The 21,741-nt window shown below is 37.8% G+C and overlaps 1 long non-coding RNA gene across 1 annotated transcript; it reads left to right on the forward strand.

Moving 5' to 3' along the window:
- The first annotated feature begins 11,677 nt into the window (after positions 1 to 11,677).
- LOC306664045 lies at positions 11,678 to 14,909 on the forward strand. The gene is made up of 3 exons (XR_013764618.1): positions 11,678 to 11,814; positions 12,277 to 12,430; positions 14,825 to 14,909. It is a non-coding gene; the product is annotated as an uncharacterized lncRNA (long non-coding RNA).
- The last annotated feature ends 6,832 nt before the right edge of the window (positions 14,910 to 21,741 follow it).

Below are 21,741 nucleotides of genomic sequence, written 5' to 3' on the forward strand. Positions count from 1 at the left end.
TTCAAAATTATTAGTTTTGAATATAATAATGAGTCACTTAAAAACGATTTCAGATGATCAATGGAATAGAATACAGAATTTGGAAACTGACTCAGACATACATAGTCAATTGATTTTTATAAATATGCTAAGGTAATTCAGTAGTGAAAGGATAATCTTTAAAAAAATGGTGATTGAACAAATAACAAAGATTATAAAAATAAGAATCTTACCTGTTACAGCACTCATACGTAAAGAAAATTGACTCTAGATGGATTATAAAAGGGATGATAGAAGAAGATAGCCTCTTCAACAAATGATGCTGGGAAAGCTGGAAATCTTTATGTAGCAAAATTAAATTAAACCCCTATCTCTCACCCTGCAAAAAACTCAACTCAAAGAGGAGAAAGAACCTAGACATTATACCAGAGACCCTGCACCTACTAGGAGAAAAAGTAGGCCGAACTCTCCATCATGTCAGCATAGGAATGACTTCTTCAACAAGACTCCAAAAGTGCAAGAAGTAAAATCAACAATCAATAAGTGGGATAATATCAAACTAAAATGCTTCTTCATAGCAAAGGAAACAATCTAGAACATGGAAAGAGAGCCTAAATAATGGGAGAAACTCTTTGCCATCTGCTTGCACCTCATGTAGAACATTAATCTCCAGGATATATAAAGAACTTTAACACTAAAAGAACAAATAACCCAATCAACAAAGGAGAAAAGGAACTGAACAGGCACTTCACAGAAGAAGAAATACAATTGGTCAACAATATATGAAAAAATGTTCAAATCACTAGCAATTAGAGAAATGCAAATTAAGACCACACTGAGATCACACTCTAGTCAGAATGGCATTTCTCAAGAATATAAGTAACAATAAATGTTGGCAAGGATCCGGAGAAAAAGGTACACTCATACATTACTGGTGAGACTGCAAATTGGTGCAACCACCATCGAAAACAGTATGGAGATTCCTCAGAAAACTTGGAATGGAACCACTATTTGACCCAGCTATCGCACTCTTCAGCATATACCCAGAAGACTTAAAATCACCATACTACAGTGACACAGCCACACCAATGTTTATAACAGCTCAATTTACAATAGGTAAACTATGGAATCAACCTCGGTACCCTTCAACAGATGAATAGATAAAGAAAATGTGGTATATACACACAGTGGAATATACTCAGCCATAAAAAAGAATGAAATTATGCCATTTGCAGGTAAATGGATGGAACTGGAGACTATCATGCTAAGTGAAATAAGCTAATCCCCAAAAACCAAAGGCCAAATGTTCTCTCTGATATGTGGATGCTAGCACACAATAAGGTGCTGGGAGGGAAAAATAGAAGTACATTGGGTTAGACAAAGGGGAATGAAGGGAAGGGAGGGGGATGAGAATAGGAAAAACAGTAGAATGAATCAGACATAACTTTCCTATGCTCATATGTGAATACATGACCAGTGTAACCCCACAGAATGGGAAGTTATACTCCATGTATATATAATATGTCAAAATACATTGTACTGTTACACATAATTGAAATGAACAAAGTTTTTATAATTGCTGAAAAAAAAAACTACAGAAGAAAACAGTAGAAAATCTTAGTAACACTAGATTTGGCAAAGATTTCTTTGAAAGGATGCAGAAATAACAAATATAAAAGAAAAACCCAACAAATTAGGCTTCATCAAAATGTGAAAGTTTTCCCACTTAAAAGAAATTATAAAATTAAAAATGTAAGTCACAGACTAGAGGAAAAGTATTTGCAAAACATATTCCCAACAGAGGACTTTAATCTAGTATATATGAACTCTTGTATCTTAATAAGACTAGCAATCCAATAGAAAATGTTCAAAAGCTTTGAAGAGATTTCACCAAAAAAAGTATTAATAGCAATAAAAAAAGGAAATGTGCTCAACATCATTAGTCATTATAAAATTCAAATTAAAAAAAAAAAAAACTACAATGAGTGGTGCATACCTGTAATCCCAGCATCTCAGGAGGCTGAGGCATGAGATTGTAAGTTCAAAGCCAGTCTCAGGAATTTAGAGAGGCCCTAAACAACTTAGTGAGACCCTGTCTCAAAATAAAAAATAAAAAGGGTTGGGGATGTAGCTCACTGGTTAAGTGCCCCTGAACCAAATTCCCAGTACAACAAACAAACAAATAAACAAAAACCTGAAATGAAATACCAGTACATAGCCACTAGAAAATGTAAAATTAAAAAGACTGATTATATCAACCATTAGCTAGAAGGTGAATTAACAGGTGCTCCAATACACTGATGGTGGGAATGAAAATATATGACCACACGGGATATATACATGTGTCAAAACATAAAATTATACACTTTAAATATGTGCTGTTTATTATATGTCAGTTGTACCTCAATGAAGCTGTAAAACGTATTTTTGAAAGATTCTTTTGCTAGTGTTTATACTTTCTAATTCTAAAGTCTGAAAAGGAAAGTATTACCTTTGTATTCTCCTCCTCCATCTCTTCTTAAAACAATAACAACAATACAACCTCTGAAGTAGAATAAAATGAATAAGAAAACAGAATCAACTCATTCTAGTTCTTAAATGGAAATTTAAAAATTTAGAAGGAAAGAAAAATGGTAATATACTTCATGAATCATATCAATTTTTGTGAATATCATTTTAAATGCTATGAGATATTATACATTAATATTCTGCACTTAAACAAACTTAAGTGTTTTACATACCAAATGACATAAATCTTATACTATTAGAAAGTTTCAGCTTTTTTATGACACACTGGAATATTAACACACCATTAAGACAGTTCCTTCCACATTGTAATTTAATGCAGTGAACACTGTTGACAGGTTCATTGCTGGTGGTGTTGGTTAATCAAAAAGTGGGTGAAGGGGGACAAGAAAACAAAAATTATACAACATATTTTAAAACCAAAGTTTGTATTTCATGCATCCATTCACCAAATGTTCAGTGGAGCCAAGTTATTTTCTTTGAGTGTTGACACTTGTTTAGGGTTTTTCCCTTTTTTTCATAGACTGTAATCTCATTTGCATTATCTTCAATTTAATGATTTGCATCTCATTAATATGGAGATAGCATATAAAACATTGCAGAGCATTCTGAATGTGGAATCTTTCTGGATTTTTGCAACTCAAGGTTTTTTTTTTTTTTCAATTGCCTCACCTACATGTAATTTAATATTTTTTAGCAACTCACTTTGTATTTTGAAGCACTGAAGCATTTTTTACTTCATGTCCATAGAATCCAAGCTTAACCTTTTGCACTCATGTAATGTTTAATTAATTATATAATTATATTAACTAGTCCAAATGTCATGAATAGACTTGGGGATAAACAACTAACTCTTGGTTAGCATACATCTTAAATACAGGAGCAGAAGTTCCCAGCCTAGCCTTGAACATTCAGAACCTTGTGTGCATCAGTCAGTGTGTTTTATTTTTATTCTGATATTAGAGATTTAATTTGAAACACTTCAACCTCATGTATTTTAGGTAAAAAAATAAATAAACTCAAAAGATAAGGTAGTATAATCACAGAAGAAAATGAAAATGGGCAATAATATTAAATTAAATTTGTTCAGAATACTAAGACAAAGCAGCACACTAAAAGGAATGATTTATTTGAATTATAATCATGTAAGAAATAGGTATTACTTTAGTGAAATATTAACTGCATCTGCATATTAAAATGGTTTATGTGATCCTGGGGGGAATAATAATCAATATTGCAGATATTATAGTACTAGTTCTGAATTATACAGAAACAATAACTTTCATGTATTGCAAAGCAATGATTGTGTCACTATGAATATTTCAGTTAAGTAATAAAAAAGACTTACTTTTATACTTATCAATTCTTTCAGTTAATCTGGTTACAGATCCTTTATACCAATTTATGAGTGGTTTGGATACTTTCTAATATTACAGATTATATGGCAATTTTTATCTGTGAAATTTCCCATGGAATTATAAAAAAAATCAGATCTTGCAACAATAGCTAACATCATTTTCATCAGTCTCTGAGGGGATTCCCAGAAAACATAATGACACCTCTACACTAATGACTTACTGCATTGCATATGAATACAAAAGAAAGCTAACTACTCATGGAAATTTCTTGGCAAATTGCTTATCTCCTAGGAGGTGCAAAACTGAAAAAATATGTATTCATCTGCCATGTATGATTGCATGGACTAGTAAGTAATCTAACAGGATGGAATGTGTTTACATAAAGAGATAAAGCAAGGTAAATGAAGTCTTTATACACACACGCACACACACACACACACATTTAGTTGTGGGTGGACACAATACCTTTATTTTATTTGTATGTGGTGCTGAGGATCGAACCCAGGGCCTCACACATGCTAGGCGAGTGTGCTACTACTGAGCCACAACATCAGCCCAATAAAGTCTTTTTACTCATATTCTAACTGATGTTGTTGAGACTAGGTCCCTCCAAAATTGAAAAAAAAAAAAAAAAAAGAAAAACTTCAGGAAATTTTCTTTATATTTTATCTAATTTTCTATCTAAATTATATCCTTGATAACAACTAGATAAAGCATTAGTATGGTGGAATTTTAATGTATTACTTTTTATACATATGGTTAATGTTACAGAGACAGTAACTAACCTCAACCATGTGATAAATTATGTGTAAAATCATTTCAGAATCTCTCCACGTTTAAATTGTCCCTCAGACAATTCCTCAGAGATGTAGGATAAAGTCTTGGGAGGGTGTGAAGAATTTGACTTTGTAACAAGCATTTCTTGTGACTCTGAATCCAATAATCCATGGAACACACTCTAAGAAACTGTCAAGTCTGTGACCTTAGTTCACCCACTAGTTTAGCCCACTTCCACTTTTTAAGATTCTCCCCATGTTGAGTCATGACCATGTGATATCACACCATTCGGTTATGAGAAGAAACAGTTTTAAATAATGTGATAGATGTGAATGGTACTACATGATATCAACTACATAAATTAGAAAACACAAGCCATGTTCTATTTGTTCTGTGACAATGTACACTTACTACTATTTCATCAAAACAGAAACACAGATAAGCCATGAGTAAGATCCATCCCAAACATCCCAGATTGTTATCCACAGTGGTAAGGTTTTTACTTTTTGTTTTTTCATTTGAAGTTTTTGGGTTTGTGTAGAATTTAGGACAAGTGCTGTCCTCAGCCACCGAGTAGCTCATTTTCCTGCCTGCTGTCTTCTGGCATGCCAAGCATCCCTGACTTGGATGGTTTTACTTCAGTAAAATAGCTTGATGATAATTTCTCAATTCTAGTGTGAAAGCTGGTAAATTCAGATTTTAAGTGTTTTCCATATTACTCTAACTATAGGAAGGCGCAAATCAGAAATTAAAATTCTGGAGAAAGAGTTTCACTGAATTTAATTAAACACACAGATGGATTTTTACCAATACTGTCAAAGGGTCACTTTTATCCTCATGTTAAATCCTATAAAAGAATTAACATCTGACACCACTTGTTTCTTTATTAGTGTTAATTTTTAAAATGTGTAAGTAAGAACACAGTAGTGTGGTATAAAGAAAGTTCAGGATCACACAGGAGAAAGAGATAAACTTTGGAGCCACACAGATCTGTATTAATATCCCAGTTCTTCCACTTACTTTGTGATTTTGAGGGAAGTCATTCCTCAAAATAATAGATAGCTTATCCTATCTAGTATTCAAATGTTCGAGTTTCTACTATCTGCCTTCTATTCAGCTCTCCTTCCTCAAGCTAAGTACTAGGTGCTGGGAATATTGTGGTTAGTAATCCAGATACTTCTGGAGCTTACATTTTATGGGGAAAGAAAAACTTCAAGCAAATAAGTAAACACAGAAATCACAGATTGTGGTAATTACTTTGAAGAAAGGATGACAGAAAATAACTGGTAGAGCCAACTCTAAACAGTGTAAATGACACCCTATCTCTAAGGAAATTACGTTAGCGAATGAGCAGCTTCTTCCTTCCTACCAGTAGGAAAAGGTCCATCAAATACAAGACCTTCAGGATGACAACCTTGATGTGTAAAAAACAGAATGGAGTCCAGTAAGCAAGACAGAGAGGGCAATGAAGTATGTGTGTTTGGTGCAGAGATTTGGAGCCAGATCATACAGACTCTCATGGGCCCTGGACAGAAGTTTGAATTGTATTTTCAAAGCAATGGGAAGACTTGAAGGTTTGCAGTAGTGGGGAGAACATGGTCCTACCTATGTTTTAAGGATATCACCTTGAAAAATAATTTGAGATAATAGAACATTCTGTTAGGAGGGTCTTGTCATGATCTAGGCCAGAGAAAATGTAAGATTGAATCATGTGATGGAAGTAGGGTTGGAGAAAAGTGGATGGATTCAAGATATATTTTAAAACATCCTGGCTAGGCTGTGTGTTGTATAGAAAGGGGCTTAGACAGGAGAGTGATGCAGAGAGAAGGAACAACTCAAGGCTGACTCCTGAGTACTTGGCTGAATACGAATAGTGGTACCAGTTACTGACATTAGGAAGGGAGGAGAACCGGCTGGTGAGGGAGGCAGGACTCAGATTTATTTTGAATATACCATTTGACATTATTACATTTGGTACTTTCTAGAAGGTTAATGGATACATGAATCTGAAGCTTGAGAGACAGATCTCAGATAGAACTATGAAAATAGGGGTTTCCAGAACACATAGATAATATTTAAATGCCTTGAGATCTTGTGAAATCCCCCTTGTAATAGAGGTTCCCAACTTTTAAATATTTGTATAACACCTTTGCTATTTTCCCAGGGCCAAATATCTTCCAAACTATTATTTATTCAATAATTTTCTTCAAATTGACTCCCTTTCATATATAAAGAAATAAATGTATTTTAACAGAAAATAATATATTGCAACTCTAGAAGGAAAACTGATATAATTTTCTTTAACCCAGAACAAAACTGTAAAAAATACAAATATAGTAAAATAAAAACATCACTGTTAAAACTTGAAAAGCAAAGTAAGAAATATAAAGCCTTATGTGGCTCCTACCTACCTCTCCAGTTTGGGGTTAGCTCACACTTTAGAAGCCCATCTGAGCCCACCATATTGTGAGGAAACTGAACCTAGCCACATGGAGATGCTGTGTGGAGAGAAATGTCCAACTAGCCCCAATTAGTCCCATCATCGCAATTAAGGCACCTTACATAAGAATTGGATGTCCAGTCCAGTAGATCCTTTAGATGACTACAACCACATGAGAAATCACAAGTGGAAATGCCCAGCTGAAATTGGACAGTCCACAGGACTATGAGAGCGGGCTGGAGTTGTGGCTCAGTAGTAGAACACTTACATAGCATGTGTGAGTCCTTGGTTAGATCCCCAGCATCCTGGGGCAGAGCAGAGGTAGCAGGGACTCTGAGAATAACTTGTTATTTTAAGTTACTATGTTTTATGATGGTTTGTTACGCAGCAACAGATAACCAAAACAGATGGAAATAGGCAGTTCACAGAAAGATGACTTTTGAACCTTTGAAAAGAAATGCTTCAACTCATTTCTGATTTTAAAAAAATATAAGGGAAACAAAGAAACAAGATGTATCCCATTTGTTTACAACAAAAATGAATTAAAATAAATAAATAAATAAATAAAGGGAATGCAAACACCCACATGTGCCTCTTGAATTGTCAAAGATTAAAAAATTCCTGTGATATATTTATGATGGCAAAAATGAGGTGGGAAGTAAACATTTTCATACATTGTTAGAGGTAATATAAATTGGTACGACCATTTTGGGGGATAAATTAGTGTATTAACCAGTGTGTAAGTAGTGCCACAGAAGGGGTTTAGCAGAAGACAATTGATTTGGGAAATGATCTCAGGGAATAAGAGTGAGAGAGAGAAAGAACAGAGAAAAAGGAAATGCTTTATCAAAAGAATGTTTCATCAAACTTACCTCCCCTAGGGGATCTGGTGCTCTCCCCCCACCCCACAGAACCTTCTGACTCACATTAGGAAATAAATTCTGGAATTATTTTTCTGGGGGACATAAGAAGGAAACATTTATTCATTATATCCCAGCTCCTTTGGTTGAGGATGTTCTCACAGCTTTAATTCCCTACACTTCTGGGTTGCACATTTACTACTGACCAGAGACTTTTCTCTCCTTCTGCTATGGTATCAGAGAAGCATGGGATACAGGCCCAAGGCAAGGCACTGGAAGGTGGCACTGTGGGTAGAACCTGCATGAAACTGATACAGCAGATGAGGTAAGAGGTAGGGCTGAGAAGACTTAAAATGATTACAAAGATATCCAGTAGAGTCCACCCCTTACAAACTTCAGATCTTCTCATGTTGTCCATTAAATACAATTTCTCTCAGTATCCTTTTTAATAGTTAGCTGTAATCTCTTAAGAACTCACTACAAGAGTTTGGGTTGCTGTTTTAGTTAACTTTTATGATGCTGTGAACAAAATATCCAAAAAGAACAATTTAGAGGAGGGAAAGTTTATTTGGGTCTCATGATTTCAGATGTTCAGTCATAGACAACTGACTCCATTGCTCTGGGCCCAAGTGGAGGCAGCACACCGTAGGGAAGGGCCTAGTGGCAAGGGAAGTTGCTCAGCTTGTGGTGGGACCAGGAAGCAGAGGGATAAGGGGGCAAGGACATGAGGCTGCAGGGAAGAATAACCCTTCCAGAGCAGGTCCCAGCGACCTCCTCCTCCAGCCATACACCACCTGCTTACAATTATCACCCAGTTAGTCCATTCAAACTGGGATGAACCAATTAGGGTACAACTAATTATAAACTAATCACTTTACTTCTGAACATTTCTGCATTAACCCAGGAGCTTCTGGGGGGATACCACACAATAACAGTTGCTATAACAAAATGCCATAAACTGGGTGACTTATAAGCAGAAACATTTCTCAGTTCTAGAAACTGGAAATTCTAAGATCAAGATGCTGGAAGATTCAGTGTGTGGTGAGGGCCCACTTTCTGGTTCATGGGGTCTTCTTGCTATGTTCTCACATGGTGGAAAGAGTAAATGTGTTTCCTTGGGTCTCTTCTATGAGGACACTAGTCCCATTCACAAGGGCTCCACCCTTATGACCTATTTACCTCCAAAAGAGCACCTCCCAATACCATTGCCTTGTGGATTATGATTTCAGTATATGAATTTGAGAGGACATAACTATTTAGACCACAGCAGAAATAAATAACAGTTCTTCTTGCAATAGCCAGTCTCATGTCCATAACTTACATTCATTATCTCCATATTTTTTAGCCATCCTGTATATCCCTTACCTTTGGCCAACACTTCAGTTAATTTAGGTTGCTTGGTTAGTGTAGAGGGTCGAGATGACTCAGTCTTGACTTGGAGATGGTGATGGCATCTGAGCCACAGTTATGCCACAGTGGACTATGGCTGCAACCACCTTTTCACAATTATCACTAGATAGGGAAGCATCAAGAGAAACCTCAGTGAAACCTTTAAGTTCCACACATAGCCCTGCTTAGCTTCTCATGTCAATCAGAGTCTATTTTCTCTAACAGGAGAGCAACTTATTTCTTTGACTACTGGTTCACTGGCACAAGGAGCCCAAAGGGATCACATGCTAGCGATAGCTTCATCCATGTTCAGTAGCATTCTTGTTGTGTTCCCTGGTTCTTAGGAATGAGCATCTAATATGGCAGAGCCACAAGGCAGTGGGAGAAGTACAAAATCTGAAAACATGTCATGGTTTTGATAGGGAAAGGGACTAGTCTCACTTCTACTTTTTTTCTGGATCTGTGAACCACTGGGGAGACATAACACCAATTATAGGTCACTGACTCCAAGTTTTCATTTTCATTCTTGGAAATGGGTCCTTACTCTCCTACCCAGACTGTTGTCCTTAAATTGAAGGATTTTCTGAGCCTATAAAAGGCTATTTATCAGTTTCAGAAGTTTGATGCCCTTTGGTAAAGAAGTCTGTGATAAAACTAATATATTTTGTGCTCTTGTTCCCCCTGATACACTATGTTTGTCATAAAATGGGGTCCTCATTTGAGATCCTGTGACCAGGGTGAGGAATACCTGGAGAAAAGAAATACGCTAGACAGGGTCAAGAATGGCAGCCAAGTTAGGGGAAAGTATAAGGCAGTATGATTTTGACATTTTAATACAAGAGTTATAAAATTTGGTTTTGTTTTATATCTCATTGTACTAATAATATTCTGATCGCAAATGCATGCCATATTTCATAATGACAGTGATGATAGTGATGACAAAAGAAATATTTATCATTTTATCTTCAGGAGCTTTTGCAAAGGAATTTCTGATTTTTCTATAAATTTAATTTGCAAAGGATGGTATGATATATTGCCAATCAATAGTGACCAATCTGGATATTTGCAGGACAGCTATGACAAAGGAGGACAGCAGTTTCCCAATAAGGATAAATAATGAATAAGATAAAAGAGAACTTTGACAGATAATTCAGTTAAGAGGGAAACTGGAAAGTTTTTAAAGATCCTTAACAATAGATCCTTCTATAAGATTACTATTAAAATAATAAACAATATTTATATAGATGACTTCCTGGAGCCAATGAAAAATTTTATTAGTGACCAGAAAACTATGGCATTTTGGAAAACAGATGAAAGGTTTTAATAATAAGAAATGATGGAACCATACTTAATAACACATTATTTAATGTGATGGGAGAAATGAATCAGTTAAAGCACCTACTGTATGCCCAGACAATGGGATGGTTGCCATTTGAGGTTATTATATGATGCATGATCCTAAAGTATTTTGGATTCATCTGAAGAGGTGTAGAATGATGGAATATTCTTCACTAGAAAGATGGAAATAAAACAAGATAGTAATCTTTGCAAAGTAAAGAATAAGAGTGGTATATAATTCCTCAGAAAGGTGAGTCCAAGGCAGTTGAATGCATGGTGGAGTCTCACCGGAAGTCCTTGCTAACTGGATTTGGGATTAGAAGACCCGGATTAGAATCTGGCATAGCCATTTCCTAACTTGATGATCTTGAACAAGTTTATTTAACCTGCCTCCTTTCCCTAATTCATAAAGTAAGAGTAATAAGAGCTTCCTTGAACTGTTGTGGTGGATTATCAGTCCTGGCCCTGTTCTCCCTCAAACCCATTTCTTGCCCTTTCTGTTTCACAGTGGAGTGCAATGGTAAGCGGCTGCATTTCCTGATGGGATTGTGTTCTCCCCACCCAATTCATATGTTAAAAACCCTAATCTCCAATGTGTCTGTATCTGTAAACAAGGCTTTTAGAAGGTGATTAAGGTTAAATGAGGTCATAAAGGTAAGGGCCCTAATCTGGTAGGGTCATGGTTTCATAAGAAGAGAAAGAGAGCTCCTTCTCCCTCTCCCTCTCTCTCTCTCCCTCCCTCTCCCTCTCCCCCTCCTCTCCTTTCTCCTCTCCTCCCTCCTCTCTCCCCCTCCATTATGTAAGGATATGGAAGAAGGCAGCTCTCTAAGCTAGGTAGAACGACTTCACCAGAAACCCACCATGTTGACACCTTGATTTTGGATGTGCTAACTCCAGAACTGTGAGGAATGTATCTTGTTTCAGCCACCCAGTCTATGGTATTTTGCTATAGCAACACAAATAAACTAAGACACTGGGTTCTGTTCCAGGCTGCAGGTATAGAAGGAGACTGGAAAGTGGAAAGAAGGGAAAAACCAGAGTGTCTTCTCTCTTCCTCTGCCTCACCAGCATCTCCAGTAGCCATTATTCTGTCTTTATGACCTCAGGTCCATCTTTGTGGTCTGGCTGTGGTTCTAGTTTCTGCTGGGTAAGTCTGACCCTGAGTTCCAGTTATACTATCTCCTCTTTTTTCTCCTCGAGCCAGCCCCAGGGAAGAGAGCTGGGGGATTGCAGATAGCTTCTTGATGCTAATCTCCAGGTTGTTTCCTCTTTCAATTTCAGCTCTTCCATCAACTGTGCTAACAATTCCCTGTATTGAAGTGGCTCCATTATAAATAAGTAAATCTGTTTTATTTTCTGGTTGAATTTTGACTAAGACAAAGAACAAATTTTAAAATGTAATATTTTGAAGCTCTAAAGTGTTATACAAGTAATAACTATCCATATGCACATGTCTTACTATACTATATCTACTTTTTCTGTTCTGTCAATGAGGCCTACATAATCAGGTTTGTGACCTGCCTTTTCTGATCTAATTGATGACTAATTAGAGAGAGAACCCCAAAAGGGTCCATCATAAGTCACATTGCCAACCCAAGTTCTCTTTCAGAAACTTGCATTAAGAAACACGAAGGACCATTTCAGTTGGTGGTATTCACTGGAGTTGAGAAGTCACTTTCAAACCATGGCTGATGATCATGTTCTGATAGTGCAAGAATTCACAAAAGAGAAGACCAAGAATCAGGACACGTGGTTCCTGAGAGGTAGAGAAAGTCTCCTTGGTTTTGCATAAGGCTCGCTATTCCTACAAGAATCTTTATACGCTATCTATAAATGTCCCTTCATTGGGGCACGCTGGGTTGGGCGTCTGTATTTATGAGCCCTGACTGGAATACCACAAGTGTCTATGTCCACACAAGCACACATACACACACACCTTCTGAGTTTGAGCTGCTCTTAAAAATATTTAGCTAGCTATTAGGCAAAGAAAGTTCTGTGGAATTGTGTTTGGTATGAACAACATGAGCAAAAGTTCATGGGTAAGAGAGATGAAATTCTAGAATATCTTTGATTGCCCTGCTAGTTTTAACTAACCCAGGGTTTATCAAGAGTCATTAAAGATTTCAAAAAAATTGTTTTTAAGCTAAATACAGTTGAAATTGTATAGCTTTTACTCTATATTTAGTTAATAATGTTGGTGTTCCCTGGAGCCTGCTTTAAAATAACATAATTATAACATTAAAACAGAGCAGCAGTGGTCATAACATTAAAATGTATTAAAAAATGAGATTTACAAAGGGCATATTTCCTCTATTTTCCTGAAAGTCATGCCACTAGGTTTTTGCAAAATTGGGTCAGGAAGAAAATACAGTAAATAAGGGCTGTGTCTGGAAATTAACTTTATTTGCAATTTTCTGAAGATAAACTTTTGAAACTCGGAGCATTTAATGGATCATAATTATCATACACAACAAGGTTTTTTTTGTGTGTGTCTTGGTTTGTTCTGCTATTAGATATCTTGCAGCCATTTATTCTCTGCCTGGAAGACTCTTGCTGCTGAGTTAACACCACTCCTGTGCTGCTTAGCCAGCCTCATTTTACAGTAGGCTGGATCCCATTTTGCTATCTCTATATGAAATACAACAGAGAAAGGACTTGGCTAGAAATGTGAAATGTGCTGGCAGAGGAAGTTCCCAGTTTCAAAGTTTTAAAAGACATTGGTCAGCTTCACCAAATTCAGGACCAAATTTGTCCTGAAGTTGTTTTTCTTTTAGAAGAAGAAGCTGGGCGGGGCACTATGATGCATGTCTGTAATCCCCAGGGCTTCAGAGGCTGAGGCAGGAGGATCACATGTTCAGAGTCAGCCTCAGCAATTTTGCAAGGCCCTAAACAACTTAGTGAGACTGTCTCAAAAAAAAAAAAAAAAAAAAAAAAAGAGAGAAAGAGAGAAAGAAAAAGAAAATGGCTGGGGATGTGGCTCAGGGGTAAAGCACTCCTGGATTAAATTCCCCAGTACCAAAAAAAAAAGCAAAAAGCCAGGTCTGGTTATGTAGGCCTATAATCCCATCAACTCAGGAGGCTGAGGCAGGAGGATCTTAAGTATAAGGCCAGCCTCAGGAATTTAGAGAGGTACTTTCTCAAAATAAAATAAAGAGGGCTAGATATGTAATAGCAGAGCACTTGCCTAACATGTGTGAGGCTCTGGGTTCCCCAGTACCACAAAAGTGAATAAATAAAAAGAAAAAGGAAAAATTTTGGACACAATATTCATATATTATGGTGGGTTTTAGCTGATTGTACAAATTTATTCATTGTCCAAGGTAAACATGTATCTTTTTAAATTTTGTTTGTTTGTTCCAATTATGACAGCAGAATGCATTTTGACTCATTATACACCCAACATATATCTTAATTAACTTTTTAATCACACACAGGCATGGATTTTTTAGTATCTTGTGCTATATAATTTAAGCTGGCATTAAACTTAGATGTTGTACATTCCATGTGAAGAGTTTTTCTCTTCTTTAAAATATTAGATGATATTAATGATACTTAATCATTTATATGTTATGTTTATTTGGTTGTGCTTGTGAAGTGGTTGAATAGTCCAATTGAGGTAGAGACTGTTATTTTTATGTCATCTAAGACAATTAGTAGTCATTATTAGAGGGAAGACTTATTCTAGATTTCTAGACCTGCTTGTCTCTTGCAGAATTGTACTTTTATTAGAGTATTTAATTTATAGTAGCAACTTGTATGAAACCCAATTTTCTAAGTTAATTTATTAATAATTCAGTTTTTGAGGCTGTAGCTGTAGCTCAGTGGTAGAGTGCTTGTTTACCACGTGTGAGGCACTGGATTCAATCCTTAGCACCATATTAAAAATAAAATAAAATAAAGTCATGATGTCTACTACAACTACAAAAGTTTTTTTTTTTTTAAATTTAGCTTTCTATTGAATGTTTAAGTATATGTTGAAAAATTAATACCAGAAAAGTTTCTAGAGACACAGATGTTTTATGTATTTTATAATTAAATGTTTTTAAAATATGACAAAATAATTTTTAAAAACTGGTCCTCTCGGACCCTGTAAATATTAGAAGCTGTACTAATACTTATTGCTTTGCATTGCTTGTTTTCATTTCCTGTCTTTTCAGTTCTATCACTCTGACATGGTTACTCTCATTGCACTGGATCCCCTGAACAGTGTGTACCATGGGAGTTTCGTCTTTCAGCTGGAGGTATGTGTCTTTGTAGCCACTGCTGGACTCTGAAGTCCTCCTTCTCCACTGTGCTCTATTCCTCTGTGTTGGCTGCCTGACCTGCCTTGACTTGCTGCCCCATGTCTCCCCAGTTCCTGCCAAAATCCTCACTGTATCCCAAGGTCAAGTCTCTTAACTTGGTGGAGGCCAAACCAAAAGGCAGTCTGTTCTTCTCCACCCCCATGCCTCGCCTGCTCTGTTTCCTTGTGCGTTTTGTTTGGCTCATACTCCAGTTCTTTGCATCACTGAGACTTATTCCTATTCCCTAACCCTCCACATTTTAATTCCCTGCTATTCCCAATAGCGATTTGGCTCACACTCAATTTATGTCTTTTGAATGTCAAGTCAACTTGAACATGAGTTTTTGACAAATCCCGAATTGTTTCTTTCAAAAACAACAGACTAGTGTGCAGATTCTAGTTTCTCCTTCCTGACTGTGGTTGGCTTTTTGTCCAGGGCAAAAACTTTCTTGACTTGTTAAAGCCTCCATCTTAATGTACCCTCTGCTGCCCTTTAATCAGGCATGTGGAGCACCCAGAATTCCTCAGTGTCCACTGTGCCTGCTGGTTCTCTGCTGTCTTTAGCCAATTGGTGTCATTTGGTGGCGCTTGCTCCTTTCCACCCTCTCTTGAGGGGCTCTTGAGCCCCTCAAGTACCTTTTGACTATGTGTGCACTGGCTGAATTATAGCTTTCTTGAGATATCTGTGTTCCATGATCCATCCATTCCTAAAGTTCTATCATGGTAGACTGTAATAAATCATCAAAAGTGGGAAATAATGTCATCAACAACTTCCAGGTCTTCAGCAGTAAATATAAAGAAGAGTCACATTTGCACCAAAATTTTATCCCATTATTTTTTTAAGACTCAACAATGTTTCAGGAATCTGGGAACGAAAAGTCTAAATTAATCAGCAATGTGTTTTATTTTATCTTAAATCTTACATAAGTATAAAATGCAAAAATTATCTGCTTCTGTGAGAAATCTTTTTCTAGGACTACTTTTATACTGTAACATTTAAAACTCAAAGGAAAACTAAAATTTTAGAGGATTAGTTTCTCAAATTCGTGGTTAGTAAAGATCACATCTATAAATGATCCCCCTGCAGCATGTGTCTGGCAGAGTGACAAACTTGTTCAGAGGTGACTCCACAGAGCTTGCTTTAAGAGGTCCTGGTAGTCATGCACTAGAACTCCCAGGAGTGAGAAGCTCTGGGTTCTGCTATAGCTTGAAGACACCATTAGGGTCAATAAAATGCAGGAAAGCCTAGTAGTCAGATGATTCCAGAGACAATGTTATGAGTACCTAGCCAGGTATGTTGTATGTGCCCAGTTGGCACCTGGCCTTTGTTCCTAATTCCTAATGGGATATCTTGTGCTGCAGATGCTGAGATGTTAAAAACTTCATTTTTTGAGACTCTTCTGCAGCTGGGGTTCTTAATATTTATTAAGGGGTTGCTAATGAGATGCATTTATGTGGATTTTAGAAAAAAGACATGTAGTGGAGGTTGCTTTTGACTGTTTTGTCTATTTTGTGCTGGCAGAAATAGCTTTTATTTTTTTCAGCAATGTTCCAGGATCTACCCTTCAATCCTGTAGACCTTTAGCATGCTACTAAACAAGAGGAAAATAGCCAAATATGTGGAAGTGTTGGTGTGACAGTTCTGAGCTTAAATCTTAAGAGGTCTTGTGTATTTCCAGTCACCTGACATCACTGTAAGATGATGGGACCAGTTAGCCTGCTGGTCCCAAGAGATGGATGAGAGAGAGATGAAGTTAAGCTGCCTCAGTCTAGCTGCCCCTTACAAGCCTGACAAGCTAAATATACATCTCTTGTAGGTCAATGAAGTTTTGTGGTTGGTTTTTAAACATCTTTATTGTAGCCATCATTTACTGATACAATAGTAATTGTAGTTTACTATTGAATTTCAGAGTTCCAACAATAGTACCCTCCCCCCCCCACCTTTTCCTTTTTCCCTTTTATTATGATGCTGGAGATGATAACAGCCTTTTGAGTCTCTTCATTTGTGGTTGTGACAAATGTAATCACTCCTCCAACATATGAGTCTACAGTGTTCTGCAAATCACCCTGGAAGTGTAATCTAGACTTTGCTGTTTTTGTGCTTTAAACAATTTTTAAGTATTTAATTTCCTAGAGATGGAGATAAAGCTCAGTGGTAGAGTACCTGCCTAACATGCATAAGGTCCTGGGTTTGATATCTAGTACAGAAAAAAAAAGTATTTAATTCCCAATGTACTTAAAATAACTAGTACCGCTTCACACCCATTAGGATTAGTACTATAAAAACAACAACAACAACAACACACACAAAAATAACTGTTGATGAGGATATGGCAGAATTGCAAACCTTGTGTATGCTGTAGGAATGTAAAATGGTTCAACTGCTATGGAAAACAGTATGGCAGTTCCTCAAAAATTAAAAATAGAAATACCACATGATCCAGCAGTTCTGTTTCTGGGTTTTATGCCCAAAAGAATTAAAAGAAGAGATTGGAAGAGATATCTGTACACCCATGTTTATTGCAGCATTATTCATAATAGCCAAGAGGTGGAAATAATTCAAGTGTCCATCAACAGATAATGAATGAACAAAGGATAGTGTGTACATATAATGCAATGTTATTCAGCCTTAAGAAAATTCTGACATGTGCTACAACATGAATGAAACTTGAGGGCATTATATTAAGTGAAATCACGAAAGTCAGTCACAGAAGAACAAATACTGTATGATTCCACTTGTATGAGGTACCTGGAGTAGTTAAATCATAGAGACAGAATACAGAAGGGTAGTTTCCAGAGCCTGGAGGCAGGGAGGATGGGGGATTCTGGTTTAATGGGAACAGAGTGTTAGTTTGGCAAAATGAAAAGTGTTTTGGCGATGGATGATGTTGATAGTCATACAACAACATGAACGTGTTTAATGCCACTGAACTGTACATTTTAAAATGGTGAAAGTAATAAATTTTATATTATGAATATTTCATAATTAAAAATATTTTTTAAGTGGAGAATTTTAGTTTTCTTTATCAAAACCTGAGAGCAAGGACCTGGGAAGGACGGTACCAATCATGCAGAATTAATGTCCCCTAACTGGGCCTCTGTACTTGACCTCATGAATCACATTCCACTCCCCATTCAGGAGAGGATGCCTAATTAAGATTATAGTGATGTCCCTCTTTTGAATCCCAAAGGAGTGCTTCTTCCACATCTGAGCGAGGCATGGGAATGAAAGCATTCACTCTTGTAGTCTCTCATCTTCACAGAGTTGTTTTCCTTGGTAGGTCCTTCTTGGGTGATACTTGATAGTAACTCCACCTAATAATTCAAATGGTTGACTGGTACCCTCCCTACCTCTGTCAGTTCTCTCTGTGTGATGGTTTATATCCGTGCAGGTAGGATAAATTACATTTTCCAGAATTCCTCTCTCCTACAGAACTGAATAGGGTGGGGTACAGGAGAAATTCTCTCCAGAAAGTTGAAGGATAAAGGGAAGTAGCAACTGTTTTTTAATACACACAAACCTTGTTACACAAATCCAGGTGCTGCTGTGAAGAGCTTTTGCATATGTTACTAAGACCCTAATGAGCTGACTAACCTATTAGGAAGATTGTCCTGAGTGGATCTCATGTAATCAGGGACAAGGCCTTAAAAGAGGACACAGGGATTCTTTTGGAAGAGAGGGAAGAGGAAGAAGAAAGGAAAAGACAGAGAGAGACAGAAACTGTGCAGGGGGTTCTGGCTTGCTTTTGGTCTACTCTTCCTGACCACCTGTGAACAAGCTTCTGCCTGTATCCTGGGTGTTCTAGCCTATTTGTCATCTTCCCTTCCTAGCTGCTTGTCCTATAGACTTTGGACTTGCTAGGCCAGCCCCACATGCTGGGACATATTGTTTTCTACCAGAAGTTCTTCATTCGAAGAATCTGGACTATAAACCCTGCAAAATAATCAGGAAACAGTTAACAGCCCTTTCCTGAGTAGCTCCTGCCTTGCTAGTCTTCCCTAGATGGACACAGGCTGCACGATATACAGATAGTCCTCCCAGAATAGAATGGTGGGGGAGACCAGGCTGGGGTGACTTTAAAACTTTCTCTTTGTATCACAAGGGACTGGAGGCCTTGCATCTCAGGCCTTCAGAAGGGAGCGCCCTCCCTGCCAAGCCCTCCCTCAATTCTTTTTTTTTTTTTCCTTTTTTTGTTCTAATTAGTTGCACATGTCAGTAGAATGCATTTATACATTTGATAAATCATACATAAATGGAGTCTAATTTCTTTTTCTGATTGTATGTAATGTAGGATCACATCAGTCATGTAGTCATATATGTACATGAGGTAATAAGGTCTGTTTCCCTCCCTCATTCTTACTCTCTCTTCTTCCTCAAACTCTTGGTCCTTGTGTTAGTCAGCAACAAATCATCTTCAAGGGATGAAAAATATATTTTGATTTATGGCGTCACAGCAGAGGTTTTAGTTCACAGTCAGTTGGCTTGGTTGCTTTGGATCTGTTGTGTCATTGTACATAATGTTGGCAGGAGTACATAGCAGAGGAAGGAGGTTCACTTCCCAGCACTGGGAAACAAAGAGGGGCGGGCAGGGTCTCAGTAGCCCCTTGAAGGTCACGCCCTCAGTGACTTAATTTTCTTCTATGAGACCCCACCTACTAAAAGTTCACCACCTTCCAATAGCACCACAAACTGGTGACCAAGCTTTTCACACATGAGCCTTTTGGGGAGACCTTGGATCCAAACTATAGCACTCCACTCTTTCAACACCCTCTTTTGGGGTCCCAAGCTGGTATTCATTGTTCCTGCACACAATTCAGATCCTGCCACTTACCTTGTGGCACCAATTCCAGGGCCTGCAGCCTCAGCTGGATCCTGAGAGATGCTCTGCTCTCTCCTCAGGCTTTAACTGGGAAGGACAAGATAGCATCTGAAATAGAAGGTCTCTGTTTCCATTTGAGGCTCCTCACCAGTGAAGATAGTGGATGATTTCTCCATTAGTTGTCTAAGTAGCTAACAGCTCTCACCTAGAAAGCGCACCAGACACAGTCTGGGCTCAAAAGACCACAGCATGTTTCTCTTGTTCTGAGGGTCCCACGGACCCTGTTTATGTCATAAAGCACATCCCACAGAGTGTCTCTGAGACTTTTGAGAAGGTTGGCACAAATTCCAGTTAGACTCCTTCTGATGCCCAGAACACACCCCAAGGTGGAAGGTGGGTGGAAATCAGTTCATTTTATCCCATTGCTTCTACCTGGATTAATACAGGTTTGAGCCAGATCCTAGTTCAGGAAGTTCCCTGAATTTGTCATTTATGTGAATTTATAGGTAGGCTCTGGCTATCCTCTACCCGCTGCTTTATTTTGGGATCAGGGTAATAGGGTGTGTAATAGCCTAAAGAAGGCACCAGCACAAAGTAACTGCATCTTCCTTCATGAAAAATAGGGTATTAGGTTAGTCTGAAAAAAAAATGCACACTGTAGTTCCAATTTCCATCTCTCATCTGTGCACCCCTAGGATTGCCTCAGAATTAACTGAGGACTTAGGCCAGATCATTGAGGTGTGCCAGGGACTAGAGAGATAACATGGTACACATGTATTCTGCCCATGTCCCTGAACTTTTCAACTGCCTTCTGGTTGCTAGCATCTTCATCTCTTCCTAAGGTCTTTTCCTATCACCACAAACATAACTGTGGAAAACCATGTGAACCAAACACAGCAGGTAGAAATACAAGGAGGTGTTACCTTTATGCCCTCTTCACTCCAGTAGCCTACCGTTTTTGACTCCTGGATGAATGTATAACATTTGTGCATTTTCTGTATAAATGCCCTGACTCACTCATAGCTGGGTAATTCTGTGACATGTGTTGCACAGTTTCCAAGAATTCTACCTCGGGAACTTGAGCTCCAGCTCTCACTGAGGTAGCTGATCTAGTGTGACACCTATTGGCTGCCTCCCCTTCCCTTCTTTATATAACTTCCTGAACTTCTTCATGTTATCTTCACTTCTCAGGTTAACTACTTCACTCAAACTGATTATGGGAATCTCCAATGAAGCCATGGGTATGTTTTGTTCCTTAGGTTTCCTATGAGTCCTTGGGACTGCAGCTCTAGAGCCTCTCTCCCCACCTGAATGGTGGAATGGCCATTTCTGCTGAGAAATGCTCATCTTACATACCACACAACAGGACCAAGAAACTCAGGGAGCCTTCCTGGCAGGCTCCCTGTTGCATGTGAGGTCATCCACCTGTGCCTCTCTTACTCCATAGGAGAAGAGCGATGCCACCTCTTCAGCTTTCCTCCAAAGCAGTGGAATCTGGAGTCTGGGCATCAGAGCTGCATTTTGAAGCCTAAAAATGGACCTGGATGTCCTCTCCATGGTTCTCAGGAGAAAAAAGTCAAAATATCCTAGTGTGATAAAGTGAAATGGGTGTAGGAGTAGGTGGTGAGAGCAAAGAACAAGTGTGGGAAAAAAACAAAGAAGAGTGGAAAACAGTCTCTCCATGGAGGAGCATGAGACCTAGCTTTCTCTTATTGATTGTGTGTACTGCTTACATGTGTATAATGGGTCAGCCTGGGTTAAAGGCCAAGTTGGAGATGAACCTTAGGTTACCATGATTACCTTATAAGACAATTATCTATCTCACTAAATAGTTAGTAAGATTCTTTTGAGCTCAAAGCCCTATTTCTTTCTCCTCCCATATTAAGACTGAATATATTAAAAATAAAAGGTTACTTGAGTGAAGACTGGCTTGAGGAGACACCCTGGGCTCTACCTCCCACTCTCCCCTTCA

The sequence above is a fragment of the Sciurus vulgaris genome (genome assembly GCF_902686455.1).
Source record: "Sciurus vulgaris genome assembly, chromosome: 6".
In the NCBI taxonomy this organism is placed as follows: Eukaryota; Metazoa; Chordata; class Mammalia; order Rodentia; family Sciuridae; genus Sciurus; species Sciurus vulgaris.